We start from the raw sequence: 14,983 nt of genomic DNA on the forward strand, positions 1-14,983 counted from the left end.
ATTAGCTGGGTCAGCACCAGCCGCCTCCCAAGTCCTAGAGGTGGATGGTGGGTTTGGCCTGAGCCTCGCTTCCCCACCACCTCCCCCAGGCAGGGGTCTGCAGGGGGCGGAGAGGTGGGTCTGGCCAGAGGAGGAAGAGGCAGTTTTGTGCCCCTTTTGGTAGAACGGACAAGGCTACAGCGATGAATGCGTTGGATTCCTTGGGAGCCATAAGACATTGATACCTGGGACCCTACTCCCCAGAGGGTCTGATTCAGTGCCTCTGGGGTACACCCTGGGCTCTAGGATTTTTTAAAGTACCCCCAGCTATACACAGTCTGAGCACCCTTGACATGTTTTCTCAACCTTGCCTGAGTAAAAGTGTCTTTCCATGGTGACACAGCAGTGAGAATCTACTTAACACTACCCAGCTTCAGGATGGTCAATGTTGTGTATTTACTGCAATTAACAAAAATAAATTTATAGTGAAACATTAAAGTGAATAAATTTTAAAAAATAGCAACAGGATAAAAGCATCTTTAGAATCCTTGGGTGTTTTTAGTTGATCCGTAGTAGTCCTGTCCAGTACGATTTTATATTATCATGGAAGTCGTCAGATACACTAAGCACTAGCCTCATGTGACTCTTGAGCACTTGAAGTGTGGCTTGTGCAACCGAGGAACTGATTTTTAAATTTTATTTACTTGCAATTTGTTTCAAGAGTTATGTGGCTGATGGCTACCATATTGGACAGCATAGATCTATAACATGGCATCCGAGTGAAAACAGTGCTTGCTCAGCAGCACCGCTCCCTGCTCATATCCTATTCATTCTGGCCACACCATTGCCCCTAAACCCCTTCTATGGAAATTCTGGAGCTACTGCTGAGCTTGGAGGCAGAGAGGTGGTTTAGTTGCTAAGTTGTGTCCAACTTTTGCCACCCCATGGACAGAGGAGCCTGACAGTCTATAGTCCATGGGATTCTCCAGGCTAGAATACTGGAGTAGGTTGCCATTTCCTTCTCCATGGGGAGAAGGAAATGGCAGAGAGATTTGGTTTTGAATCCTGTGGGCCAATTTCTTCATCTCTCTGAGCCTCATTTTCCTCTTCTATGAAATGGGTCTCATAAAGTGCCCATCTTTACAATGTTGTTGTGGGGATTCTGAAATGAGATTGTATTTGTTAAAGGGCTTTGCACCATGTCTGACTAAGATGTTCGCTGTGGTTATATTCTGTCTTGCAGATTTGGTAATGAAGTGTTCTGTAGTTTTGAAATCAGTAATTATCTCCACTACTTCTTGGGGCAAACAAGACCCCACCCTTTACTGAGCTGTATTTAGAACTTGCAAATGAAGTTGCAGGAAATGGAGAAGTTGAATTTTTTTTTTTGCTTCTTACTAGGTATATAAATCACTCCGGAGTTCATTATAACCTCATCTGGCTCAGCAGGGCCTATTGGCATTTTTCTATTTGCAAATCTTCTGTAAAGGTAGGGAAGACCCGGGTGCCTGGCTGAGGTCCTCAGGGCCTTTAATGCTTAAAATAAAAAAGCCTTTTAGAGATGTTTACACCAGTGTAAGGAGAGATGGTTGCTTTGTACCAGCCGTCTGTTCCTGTCCACCTTGTTTGAGTTGCACCTTCTTTTTCTGAAGTAAGCACCCTGAGGACCAGTCTCATTTGCCTCTAGTCTCTGTTTTACCAACAGCTTTGTACTGGCTTCTGTCCCTTCCCAAGACTTGGCCATGTTTGGGTTCTTCTACCTGCCTACTGGGGCTTCGCTGGTAGCTCAGCTGGAAAGGAATCCGCCTGTAATGCAGGAGACCCTGGTTCGATTCCTGGGTTGGGAAGATCTGCTGGAGAAGGGAACAGTTTCCCACTCCAGTATTCTGGCCTGGAGAATTCCATGGACTGTATTGTCCAGGGGGTGGCAAAGAGTCGGACACAACTGAGCAACTTTCGCTTTCGCCATCTGCCTGCTAGCTCTCTATGGCCCACCAGTCTTAGCCAGGCCTTCGGGCCTCCCAATGATTGACTGTAGTGGAGTGGCCTGCTCTGTGCCCCGTGTCCCCCAATCTGCATCCCCTGGCTTCTTTGAACACTTCCTGTGCTCTTCATTCTTGCTGTTGTCCCGCTTGGAGGACCTTCTCCGCCATGTTTTGCATTACTGAGATCTTTCTCATCCTTCAAGGCCTCGCCAGAAAGGTCACTCATTTCTCCATCCTCCCCTTTCTATCACATCAGGCACTCTTGGGCATTTTTCCACATGCGTGTTGATTCTACCTGTACTCACTGCATGCTGCCTTAAGTGCTTGCCCTTGGACTGCCACTTCCTAGCTCTATTACTCTGGGCACATTACTCTTGTTCCCTGAGCCTTGATTTTCTTACCTGTAAAATGGGTGGAGTAATAGTCTCCTATTAAAGTTGTGGAGGATTAAAAGAGAAAGTATATGCAAAGGGCTTAGCATGAATAGATAAAATGCTCTTATGTCTGAAAGTGAAAGTTGCTCAGTCTTGTCCGACTCTTTGCGACCCCATGGACTGTCCATGGAATTCTCTAGGCCAGTATACTGGAGTGGGTAGCCTTTCCCGTCTCCAGGGGATCTTCCCAACCCAGGGATCGAACCCAGGACTTCCATATTGCTGCCAGATTCTTTACCAGCTGAGCCACAAGGGAACCCAGAAATCTGATAATTTCTAGCAGAGTACCCTGCCCACAGTGGTACTCAGATGTTTCCGAAAATACAAGAAACCTGTACCTTTGCTTTGATAATGCAATAGAGACAAGAGTGAAATGCTTTTCAATTTTCAGCATGTAAATAATTTGAGAGAATGCGGTACACATATTCAGTACAACAAAGTGCCTGCTCTCTGCCAGGCACTGCTGCGGGGGGAGGCGGGTAGAAATACATCCGTGACCTTGCCCGAAAGTTGTTTAGTCTAGAGGAGTCACAGACAAGTTACTGGAAATCAGTGTAATCAGTGCCATGATAGATGTCAGCATGAGATTTTGAGAGGGGCCAGGGGAAGACCTCTGATTCTCATTTGGAGTTGGGAGACAGAACCAGGGGGAGGGTATTGGTACAGGTACAAAACCTTCCCCCGGGTTTTATTTTACTTACTTAACAAGCATTTGTATGGTACAACCAGGCACTATACTAGTGCTTTACGGAGACTGTTAATCCTCCCAGCAACCCAGGAAGGTAGTTACAAATGCATCTATCAGTGAGGGAGTTACTGCCATAATTCCCATTTTACAGATGGAAAACTGAAGTGCAGAGTGGGTAAGCCATTTGCCGCCATCATGCAACTAAGGAGAGGAACAGCTGGGAGTTGAGCCCAGGCAGTGTGGCTCCAGAGTCTGTGTCCTTAATCCATAGGGCTGAGCTGTCTCTTACAGCATTTTAGGATTTCCTTTTCAGATTCCGTAGTGGATATAAATCAGTGATCACTTTGATCATCATCCTACTGATAACTTTAGGACTCAGGACGAACCAGATAAAGCAGTGAAAATCTAGGCCCTCCTCTGAGCTGCGCCTCCCTTTATTTCAGGAGGGAGTTGGACCAGCCAACAGCGTGAAATCATTGGGCTGCTGACTCGTCCACAGAAGGAAGTGTGTGGGGTGCAGGCGGGGTGCGGTTCACAAGGGTCTGACATGGTTGTCCGAGGTGACAACCGCATGACACGTTTGTTTTGCTGGAGAACCCCCGCCTCCGTCAGGGTCTCCCCAGTAACAGCTCTGCAGCCCACAGGATTGCACAACAGGAAAGGGGGGCCGTGTAGGGGAGGCAGTTGGAATGGCGGCAAGATTAGTTCCCAGGAAGACCTCTAAGTCTCACTTCTGAGGCCTGGCTTGCTGCAGCCCGGCAGCAGCTGAGCACAAGGCCATTAAGGAAGTCTTTGAGTTTGGTTTAATGGTCCCTCTTTGTTTTGAAGTGATTGTTTACTGAACCTTCAAAGCCCGCTCTCCAGCAGGATGTGATCTGGGACCTGGATAATTGGATGAAGCACCCCAATAGGAAGCAAGTAGCGGGGAGCAGGGCCAGGAGGAGACAGCTGATGGCCAGGCTCTTGGCATCCGGGCCCTGGGAGACTCTGAGCCACTCCTGGGGGCGAGGGGTCATCCTGCCACCAGGAGTAGACCTGGAGCCAGGGTCCCTGGGAACCTGGCCTCTTTGATGTTGGGCTGGCCTTAATTAGGGACACGCTAATTAAATCATGGAGAAGGAAGCTTTCCCCTACATTTAGCATGAAGCGTTAGCAAATGTTTTGAGAGCGTTTCTCGAGGGATTACTTCTCTAAGATTATGCAAGTAATTGAAAGTTAATGGAAGAAAAAAAAAAACCTGGAGACCTCAGGTTAGTAAAAAATAAAAGTCACCCATAACCACTTGATTCCAAAGTGGGTTATGGACACACCTTTTAGAGGAAGGCTATTGCAGCCTTTCTCCTGCCAGAAAATTTTTTTTCCACTTAGCTTTTCACTTAACGCTTTCCGTGCTTGTAATTAGAAGCCGGGTTAGTTTTAATGGTTGTGTGGTGGTCCGTTGTGTTGTTCATAGTTAACTGATTTAGTTGACACCTATTGGAGGACCTGCTGTGGGTCAGGTTCTGTGTTAGGTGCTGAGGGGTATGTGTGTGCTAAGTTACTTCAGTCTTGTCTGACTCTTTGTGACCCCATGGACTGTAGCCCTCCAGGCTCCTCTGTTCATGGGTATTCTCCAAGCAAGAATACTGGAGTGGGTTGCCGTTTTCTTCTCCAGGGGATCTTCCTGACCCGGGGATTGAACCTGCGTCCCCTGCATTGCAAGTGGACTCTTTACCTTCTGAGCCACCTGGGAAGCTGTAAGTGCTGAGGACACAGCAGTTAACCAAATGGACTCAGCTCTCGGTCCTCTTGGGTCTTACATTCTAGTGGACAAGGGATGGGCATCTGGGACAGACAAACTGAGTAAGTCAGTTGTGTTGTATATTAGAAGAAGTGTGTGTGATAGAGCAGGCCCTGTGTGGTTGTTTTTAAATAGGGTGGTTGGGGAAAGCCTCACCTCAAAGAGAAGGTGACATTTGGGCGATAACTTATGAAGTATGTGGACATCAAAGAAATAATGAGTGTTCCAGGCACGGAAAGAGCATGTGCAAAGGCCCTGAGTCAGGAGCCCAGTTCCATAGTGATCTGTGATCAGGCTGTGTCCAGTGTTTCACCTTGAGCAGCTCTTCTGCAAATAGATCCTTGCAGTTACACCTTGATTTACATTGGTGGTTTCCCCAGAAAGATTTATCCTGAGTCAAAGGCACATACGTTCAAGGCTTTTTTGAAACCCGTTGCCAAATGCCTTTCAGAAAATGTGTGTCTGTTCACATTCCCCTGTGCAGGTGGTTATCACTGGGGATTACTCCTATAGGAGCATGGCCTGTACATCAGGACTGAGAAATCGCTGAGGCCACAGTATCCAAGGCCTCAGACGGCTGTGGCCTGTTGTCTAGAGTGATGAGTCTCAGATCTGTGTGTGGTTTTGGCCATCAGAGCGTGAGTGTCCCCTGGGGAATGTGTTAAGTGCAGACCCCTGGGCCCTACCCCCAGGGATCTGGTTGTGTTGATTTGGGGCTGGTTGCAGGCATCTGTAGGTTTAGCAGGCATTCCCTGGTGGTGAGTCTCTGGGAGCTGGTGCTGGGAGTCTTCTTTGGGTAAGAAGAGGTGGGGGTGGCTCCTGGGCCTCCCTGAGCCACCAGAAGCCTCCTCTGCAGCTTGTGGAGTGGGTGGGATCTCCCTGCTCTTCCCCCCCGCCCAACTCTCATCCCCCAGATTGCACCTTCCTGGGATGTCTTCCAGGTGAACAAAGTGACTCATGTCTGAATGTAGCATGATCTCCTGTGCTTCCTATCCTTGGTTAATTCTTTTTCTTTTGCAGGGAAGCCTTCCTCCTGTCCTTTCTTTCCTCCTCTTCTTCCAGGCTTCCCAGGTGGTACTAGTGGTAAAGAATTTGCCTGTCAAAGCAGGAGACACAAGAAATGTGGGTTAGATCCCTGGGTCAGGAAGATTCCCCTGGAGTAGGAAATGGCTATCCACTCCAGTGTTCTTGACTGGAGAATCCCATGGACAGAGGAGCCTGGTGGGCTACAGTCATTTAGGACCCCGGTGAGGAATCACTCCCGTCCAGAAGTTTGTACCAATTGCACCTTCCAGGGCTTTGTATCTAGAGTGTGGTGCCCTCCGGGATCAGTGGCTAACACAGCAGCATTCCTCAATACTTTGGCTTCTTCTAAGCACCACCCAGTGCCTGTGCATAGCACTGTTAGTCACTGAGTCGTGTCCGACTCTTGCCACCCCATGGACTGTAGCCTACCAGGCTCCTCTGTCCATGGAGTTCTCTAGGCAAGAGTACTGGGGTGGGTAGCCAGTCGTTCCCTTTTCCAGGGAATCTTCCTGACCCAAGGATCGAACCCAGGTCTCTTGCATTGTGGGCAGATTCTTTACCGTTTGATCCACCAGGGAAGCCCAACCTGTGCATCGTAGGTGCTCATGAAACGTCCGAATATGGGTGGCCTTGTACGTGACTCATTAAAATGGCAGTTGCTAGCATTTCTGGAGTTCAAGGTGCTAGTCACCCTTCTGCACCCTCCTTTTCTTTGACTTACCCTCCTTAGCATCCTTTGAGGAGGGGACGACCATGGTCATCGTTTACAGATGAAAATGAAGTGTCACCAGATGTAGGTCTGGGGAGATCTGAAGCTGGGCAGCCACCCAGCAGACCACACTGATCCTTTTAGACACTGGGTATGGCTACTCATCAGGGCCTTCTATCCAGGCAGAGAGACGGACATTCAGTGGAAAGACACTAAAAAAAGAGTAATGACTGTAGACATAACAGGCACAGCCCTTTTTGGTGGTTCCTGCCCAGGTGTTATTCCTAGCAGCCGGGGTGGGGTTTGGGGCTTGTGGAGTTTGGTGGGAGGGAAAATCTGTTGAAGTGGGAGGTGCCAGCATCCATGAAGTGTGCACAGAGCTGTAAGGTTCTTTTCATAGGCATTTTTATTTCATAGGTGGGTGAGGGTGGGTGTGTAAGGAGGCAACCGCTGATTATCCGCAAGGCTGTCATCCACTTGATGGACAGGGGTAATTAGTGGATTAGGCAAGCCCCAGTCAGAAAATAAAAGCCCACGAATGGTTTTATGGTGGAGGGGCTTACGCAGCTCCTTTCATCAGCGGACCTTGGGAGCCCTTCGTCTTGCTGGATGAGGTGGGGAAGGGGGGCTTTGGGGACAAAGCTGTGACAGGTACCCACTTCTGGAAGTCAAAGATTCCTGCCTCGTGCTTTAAGAAGCGTGGAGTCCAGTGGTGCTCCTGCTTTGGTCTTGAAGCTTTGTTTTTGTTTCCCTGAAGGCTGAGCTCACCTAGGGGTGTCCCTGGAAGAAGGGGAGGGATGCTGTGGACTGTACCCCTCACACTCACCCTGGGGAGGGACCTGGTGGCAGGGCTGGGGATGGAAGCCTGGAGAGATGCTCGGGACAGGCTCCCCCACCTCCTGGTAGAAGCTGATTAGGTCCAGTGTCCACAGGAAACCTGAAGATTCGACAGAATCAGCCATAATCACACCGCTGATGGTGGTGACTCAACATTTCCGGTGTGTGTCTATCTGGTGTGTGATGTTTTCTGCACAAAGGGCTTTTCTTTTATGTTTTATTTTTCACGTGGTTGTGGATCCTGACCATTTCTAAGGTGACATTACAGCTCTCCCAGGTCCTTTGCTGTTGTAATCAGGGGTTATTTGTTTGGGGAGCCCTTGCTCCCCACCCTACTTTATCTGGTTTACTTATTGTTCAGTCACTAAGTTGTATCCTATTCTTTGTGACCTCATGGACTGCAGCATGCCAGGCTTCCCTGCCTTTGACAGTCTCCCGGAGTTTGCTCACACTCACGTCCACTGAGTCGGTGATGCCATCGAACCATCTCATCCTCTGTCGGTCGTCCCCTTCTCCTCCTGCCTTCAGTCTTTGCCAGCTTTGGGTCTTTTCCAATGAGTCGGCTCTTTGCATCAGGTGGCCAAAGTATTAGAGCTTTAGCAGCAGTCCTTCCAATGAATATTCAGGGTTGATTTCCTTTAGGACTGACTGGTTTGATCTTCTTACTGTCCAAGGGACTCTCAAGAGTCTTCTCCAGCACCACAGTTCAAAAGCATCAATTCTTTGGCTTCTACTGAACCCAGATATAAAGCAGGATCCAGCCTGCGTACTGGGCTTCCTGCAGTCCTAGGGCCGGGTCTGTGTATCTTGCTGCTTGCTCTTTTCAGAGTCAGGGTAGTGCTTGGAGGGGCAGATCAGGGATCACATTTCAGCCTAGAGTGCTAAGATGCAACCTCCCTGGCCCTAGGTTTCTTCAGCTGTGGGATAACAGCAGCACCTGCCTCATGGGGTTTTTTGAACATGTAGTAAAAGTGTGTATCAAGCTGTGCCCCTCCAAGTGTGGTTTATGGACCGGCAGCCTCAGCATCCCTCAGATGAAAGATAGAACATCCAGGCCCCACCTCAGACCAAGAGATTCAGAAACTGCATTTTTGCAAGATCTCCAGATGATAGTATTGTCAGTTAATGTTGGAGACGTGCTGGTCTGTTTATGAGGCATCTAACGGCTGTTCAGAACATGGTGAGGTGTAACGACGAGGGTGGTGACAGTGGTGCTTATCAAGGTGAAAAGGGGTTTGGGAGATGGCCTGTCCAGTCAGAACTTGGGTCTAGAACTCGTGTCTAGAACTTGGGTTCTCATCGGCATAGCCACTGGCCAGCCAGCTCTCTCTGGAACCTGACTCCCTGTAACTTGTCCCTGCTGGTCCCTATTTCTTTTTCAGCTGAGGCAAGTCCTCCTTCCTCCTGAGAGTCCCCTTGGGTCTCTGGCTCCTCTCAAACGGCCCTTCCTCTGACCCAGGCTCCGGGCTCCTCTGTGTTCCCCAAGCGGCAGCCCTGGTGTCTCATTCCCTCAGCTGTCCCCGAGGCTCCGCTGTCACGTGGGCCGGGCTGGGAGAGGCGGAGGCTGCATTATTCATGGGGCACTGTGAACTAGCCGGGCCGGGAAGTTACAGTTTTTTTCTTCTGCTCTATGTGGGATGCCATCCTGGGCCTCTGTTTTATACAAAGCAAACTAGAACCCCAAGCCAGCAAGTGGCCTGCCCAGCCGTTTGGCTGTGGGATAAGTGGAGGAGAGGATAGAGACTCAGTATCCCCAGAGCTCAAATCTGGGCTGGGAAGATCCCCTGGAGAAGGAAACAGCAGCCCACTCCAGCGTTCTTGCCTGGAGAATCACGTGGACAGAGAGCTTGGCCACAGTCCACAGGGCCACAAAGAGCTGGACACAACTGAAGCAACTTAGCACACACCTAGGGCAGCCTGCTTGTCCGTCTGCTCAAATGGTCAACAAACTCTTGGGGAATTGACCGAGATAGGTAGGCCTTTTTCTCAGAAATGAGAAGATGACTTTATTCTCCTCCCCACCCCCCAGGGGACCAGGGTGCCTTCAGGCATGTGATGGGGTCGCCAGGTTCTCTTGTCGCCGTACTGGTTTGGGGTTCATGTCACCCGCCATTTGGATGAAGCCCCATTTGTAGTTCAACCCTGGACCTTGCCCTAGACAGCTGCCCACGCTCTCCCTGTCCGTCCTGCCATCTCCTGCTTCTCCCAGCGCCAGTGTGCCACTCTGGTGTCCCTTGGAGGAGCCCACATGTGTCCTCCCTGTCTCCCTGTCTTTGTCCCTGTTACTGGAAATACTTTCCCTTCTTCCGTCCGTTTTTCTGTCCTCAAGCCCACAGTTCAGTGGGGAAAACCTAGGCTCAGAAAAGTGAACTGTGTGATGTCAGGGAAGCCAGTGGGGAAGGGGGGGGTCCCAGGATACTCTGCGGGAGGTGACATTTGAACTGGGTGCTGATGGCTGAGTAGGAGTTTTCCAGATTGTTGAATGCCCCCGGAGGTTAGAAGAGAGAACAGCCGGTGTGGGGTGGGGGCTCGGGGTGGGGGTGGGGGGTCTGTGTGGTGGGTACCTGCCTGTGGCTGTAGACTTAGAGCCTGTCTTCAGGCAGGCCCCGTCTCTCTCCCTGTAGGAAGTGGGCAAGGTCAGGTGGCTTGCTAAAAAGAGTCCTCCCCATGTTTGCAAACACAGCAGTTTCCAGCAACAAGGGTCTCTCCTTTCTCCCAGAACCGTGATCTGAGTTCTATTCTCAACAAACTGCCAAGGCTTCAAAACCTCCCTGCCCTCCCCCCATCCCTCGGCACTCCCAAAGAAATTCAAGAAGGAGATTCCAGAAGGAGAGTCTCGTTTCCCTTCGCCCATGACTTTGTACTTGGCGGAACCACGTGCTCGGCAGGAGTCTTGTTTTCCTTGAGTTTGGTCTGTCTGGAAAGCTGTGAAACCTGTCTGTGTTGTCTGGTGAGCTCCACAGTGGGGTCTGTGTTGAGACTTTCTCATAGTTTTGAGGATGCGTCCCTGGGGGTTCCTTAAACGTGAATAGAGCCCCTCCAGACACAATGTCAAGAGACAGCTTTCTGGGATTTCTTAGTGGGCAGCGCAGATTAGAAATTTAAGGACCACACTGGACTTGCTTTCTACAAGGCCTCTCAGTGCCTACGGTGCCTTGATTGGCAAATTTCTTCTGAAATTTGAGTCTGCTCCCCTTTACCCAGCCTTGTTGTCTAGAACAACCCAGGGCTTTTTTTCTCTCAGTAACCTTTTCATTTTCCAAGTCCCTTCTTCATTCCCTCCAAGCTTTTGAATTTTTGTAGTAAAACTATTTTCAGGTGGGTAGAAACTTTTTTTTTCCTTGAAAAAAACTTAAAAAAAAGAAAAAAACAAATCGGGAACAACCCAACATCACCTTGCCTTTTAAATTTTAATAACGTTTACACACTTACATTTCTCAACAAGGAGGTTTTTGTCTTCTGTTCTTAGAAGTTCTTTTTTTTTTTTTAGAATCCATTAAATTATATATTGCCTAAAACAGGTGGGCCTGATACTCTTTGATAGACTGTCAAATATCTAGGCTGTCAAATATCATAAGGTCGGGAGAGAGTGGCTGTTGGCAGCCTTCATCTGGCAGAGTGGGTGTTCGTAGGCGGAGAGCTGGGTGCTGTACCCCCTAATTGCAGCGGGGACCCTCCTTTTGTTGCTAATTTGGTAAAGATTGAAATGAGGCTCCAGGTGGGGGCAGGTAAGTCGTTTTTAAAGTGGCTCCAGCAGTTGTTTTCAGGCACATGCGTCTGGGGTTTGAGTACTCCGTCCGCCTTGTACTAGGAGCGGCAGAGACACTGGCAGACACTATGTGTCCCGCTGTCTCTCTCCGTGTCTGCGTTAACTATGGGGAACTCAGGATGCACAGTTGGCTCTGTTCTTAGAGGGATTACAGCCTGGGTGGACCCTCTGACCTCAGGAGTGTTTTTTGGCCACATTGTATAGCTTGTGGGATCTTAGTTCCCAGACCAGGAATCGAACCCCTACCCCGCTGCCCTTGCAGTGGAGGCACAGAGTCTTAACCACTGGACCCCCAGGGAAGTCCCGACCCGCAGAGTTGTAAACATCTCTCCCAGCATCCCGAAGGAGATTCTTGGGAGCCTGCAGACGCTCGGATCAAACCTGTCAAAGGTTATTGAGCCCTTACGGAGTGCCTGGCACTGCTCTGGGCACTTGGGATGACTGACCTCACCTCCTCCTTGCACCAGTCTGGGGCAGTGGTGACTGACACTTGCCGGAGTCAGACCACCTGCCCGCTGTCACGTGGCAGGTGGGGAGAGCTGAGATTCTAGCCAGCAGGTTGGGCCCTGGCCTTTGTGTTCCTTATTTCTTTCCTACGTTCTTTCAGTGTTCCGTGATGTCAGTGTTCAGTAATGGTGATGGAATTATAACTTTTTATGGTTGACCATTGTAAAGAGCTGGCCTGAGAGTTCAAGTGACATCCCCCCTCCGGCATCGTTCACTGCCAGGGCCATGGCTAGAACTCAGGATTTGGTGCTCCTGCCATTCTGGTGAATACTATGGATCATCTCGGTGACCTTCTGTGGGGGTTCCGTGGATAGGAGTGGTTGGTGTTGGAGAGAGGGGGCCTAGTTCTCATGTCCTGTGTGCAGATGGGAGATGCTAGTTGCTTTGACTGGAAGTTGATGCTCAGTGTCTGTGAACATCCTCAGGCTTTTCGTAAAGCTTCTCATGCTGTCTTGTCTACCAGAAAGGGAAGGACTAGCTAGATGAGGCTATAATTGGTTGGTAACGCTCTCATGTTCTGAAGGATGCTGAAGTCCATCTGAACAGAGATCTCTAGTGCCCAGCCAGAGGACTCTGATCTTGGTCCTTACCCCTGATTACCTGGATGTAGATACATTAATAGAAGGCATGTTCCTATTTGGTATTGATAACAAAATGGTAAATGCTATAGGTGGGATTCCCCATAATGTCTTAGTGGACCTGGAAAGGTAGCCTGAGCCCTTAGAGGTTCCATTCAAAAACAAACAAAGTTATGCTCTTGGGTTAAAGAGACCCCTTGGGGCACAGAGCTGGGATGGAGGCTAAGTGGTTTAGCAGCTGATGACCAGACCTGTGCATGAGTATTGGTGTCAGTAGCTCAGATGTAGCTGTCAAAGGACTTCTGCCAGGAGCCAGTCAGGCAGACTCCCTGGCCTGGTGCAGCTCAGTGTCCCACGGGAGCACATTGCCGCTTGGAGGAATAAATCCAGAGTGTGCAGCTGGGCTGAGCAGGTCCCCAGCGCACAGACGCAGAATTGATGGATGTGATCTAGCAGCCCGGGTGAAACAGATTCTAGGGGCTGTGTGGACTGTAAATTCACGGTGCTGTTACTGCCAGAACCGCTAATTTGATCTTAAATTTTTTTAAGTGTAGTGGTGACTACCTTGTTTTCATAAAAATGATGTATGACCCTATTTAAAAGAAAAAAAAAGAACAGGAAACTATAGCATGGAGGAAAGTACAAACAGGAACACAACACATTGGTCCAAACTCAGCTCCCAGAAACATTCCATTTTAATGTTTGGTAGATGGTTTTCCTGACATCTTGCGCATTTTCAGACAGACTTGATAGGTTGAGAAATATCTTGTTCAGCCACTCATGTCCAATTCTTTGTGATGCCATGGACTGCAGCACGCCAGGCTTCCCTGTCTATCAACAGCTCCGGAGCTTGCTCAAATTCATGTCCATCGAGTAGGTGATGCCATCCAACCATCTCATCCTCTGCCACCCCCTTCTCCTCCTGCCTTCAGTCTTTCCCAGCATCAGGGTCTTTTCCAATGAGTCAGCTCTTTGCATCAAGTGGCCAAAGTAAAGTATTGGAGCTTCAGCATCTGTCCTTCCAATGAATATTCATGGTTGATTTAAGACTCAAAATATATAAATGAACACACTTTTGGAACAGATGTTCTGTGCAGCATATTTTCAAAATAATAATTATTTAATTACCTTAAGAGAACTGAAATTGAAATGAAGTAATGCTGAAGATATTGCTGAGCTTCAGATAACTTCTTTGCTAGAAGAAACACATTTCTCAGACATTCCTCTGAAGCAGTGGTTCTTCACCAGGGGGGATTTTGCCCCATAGGAACAATGTCTGGGGGCATTTTGTCACATCAGGTGACATCCATGAGTGTTACTGACGTCTAGTGAGTGGAGTAGCTACTGAACATCCTGTAATGCACAAGACAGCCCCCCACCTCCATCTTGACACACACAAAAAATTAGCTCAAAACGTCAGTGGTGGCAAGGTTAAGAAAGTGTGCTCTTAAAAGAGTAAGGGGATGTATGGAGAGAGTAACATGGAAACATACATTACCTGTAAATAGATAGCCAATGGGAATTTGCTGTATGACTCAGGGAATTCAAACTGGGACTCCATGACAACCTAGAGGGGTGGGATGGGGTGGGAGATGGGAGGCAGGTTCAAGAGGGAGGAGACATATGTATACCTGTGGCTGATTCATGTTGATGTTTGGCAGAAACCAACAAAATTCTGTAAAACCATTATCCTTCAATTAAAAAATAAATTCAAAATTTTGAAAAAGATACATTATAAATAACTATATTTCAATAAAAATAAATAATAACTGATAAAGAATAAGGGGGGAAGAGGTTATTAAAATTATTTGGGGAAAAAATTAGAAAGCTGAAATCATTATGTTTTAACTCACTTTCAGTTTTAGTCTATTTTGATGGGACTTATTTTTTTCTTTTTTTTTTTTCCTGAGCATAGCTTTAATTGGAAGATTTTAGTGTATTTACAGAAGTCCACAGCTCCCACGGAAGGCCCCACTGTCCTGTGCTCCAGGCTAGCTGGGGATTGATGGGCTTCTATAATAAAAAATGAGATGATTCACTGTATTACAGTTTCTCCATCCTCTCTCCTTAATGACAAAATCAAGAGGTGTCATATGTTATTTTTACCTTGTCAAGGTTCATAACATTTATATTCTATCCTACAACCATAATCCGCCAGATGTTTAGAGGTAGTTATATGTCTAAATGATTCAGTGCCAGACACTGCTTCTCTAACCACAGCTTCCTCTTTGGGTTTATTTTGCACTGACTCTTAGTTGGTTACCTGATCTTGTTGTTGTTGTTCAGTTGTGTCCGACTCTTTGCGGCCCCAGACACTGCAGCATGCCAGGCTTCCCTTTAAATGACCTAGTGCCAGATACTGCTTCTCTAACCACGGCTTCCTCTTCTCTGGGTTTATTTTGCACTAACTCGTAGTTGGTTACCTGATCTTAGTGTACAGTTAATGTGCTATGTCAGACCCCACTCTGGTTTGCCCCAGCCAGAACTGCACCTGCAATTTAGGGTTTGTCTCAAGCACCATACTTAGAGGGCTTCCCTGGTGGCTCAGATGGTAAAGAATCCGTCTGCATTGCGGGAGACCTGGGTTCGATCCCTGGGTTGGGAAGACTCCCTGGAGAAGGGAATGGCAACCCACTCCAGTGTTCTTGCTGGGAGAATCCCATGGACAGAGGAGCCTGGTGGGCTACAGTC

General features: G+C 48.4%; 1 protein-coding gene across 6 annotated transcripts in view; it reads left to right on the forward strand.

Annotated features, from left to right (window-relative positions):
* Window positions 1-14,983, forward strand: part of MTSS1 (MTSS I-BAR domain containing 1) — a 163,198-nt gene that overhangs the window by 8,573 nt on the left and 139,642 nt on the right. The gene's annotated exons all lie outside the window — the stretch shown is intronic.

The sequence above is a fragment of the Ovis canadensis genome, chromosome 9 (genome assembly GCF_042477335.2).
Source record: "Ovis canadensis isolate MfBH-ARS-UI-01 breed Bighorn chromosome 9, ARS-UI_OviCan_v2, whole genome shotgun sequence".
Classification (NCBI taxonomy): domain Eukaryota; kingdom Metazoa; phylum Chordata; class Mammalia; order Artiodactyla; family Bovidae; genus Ovis; species Ovis canadensis.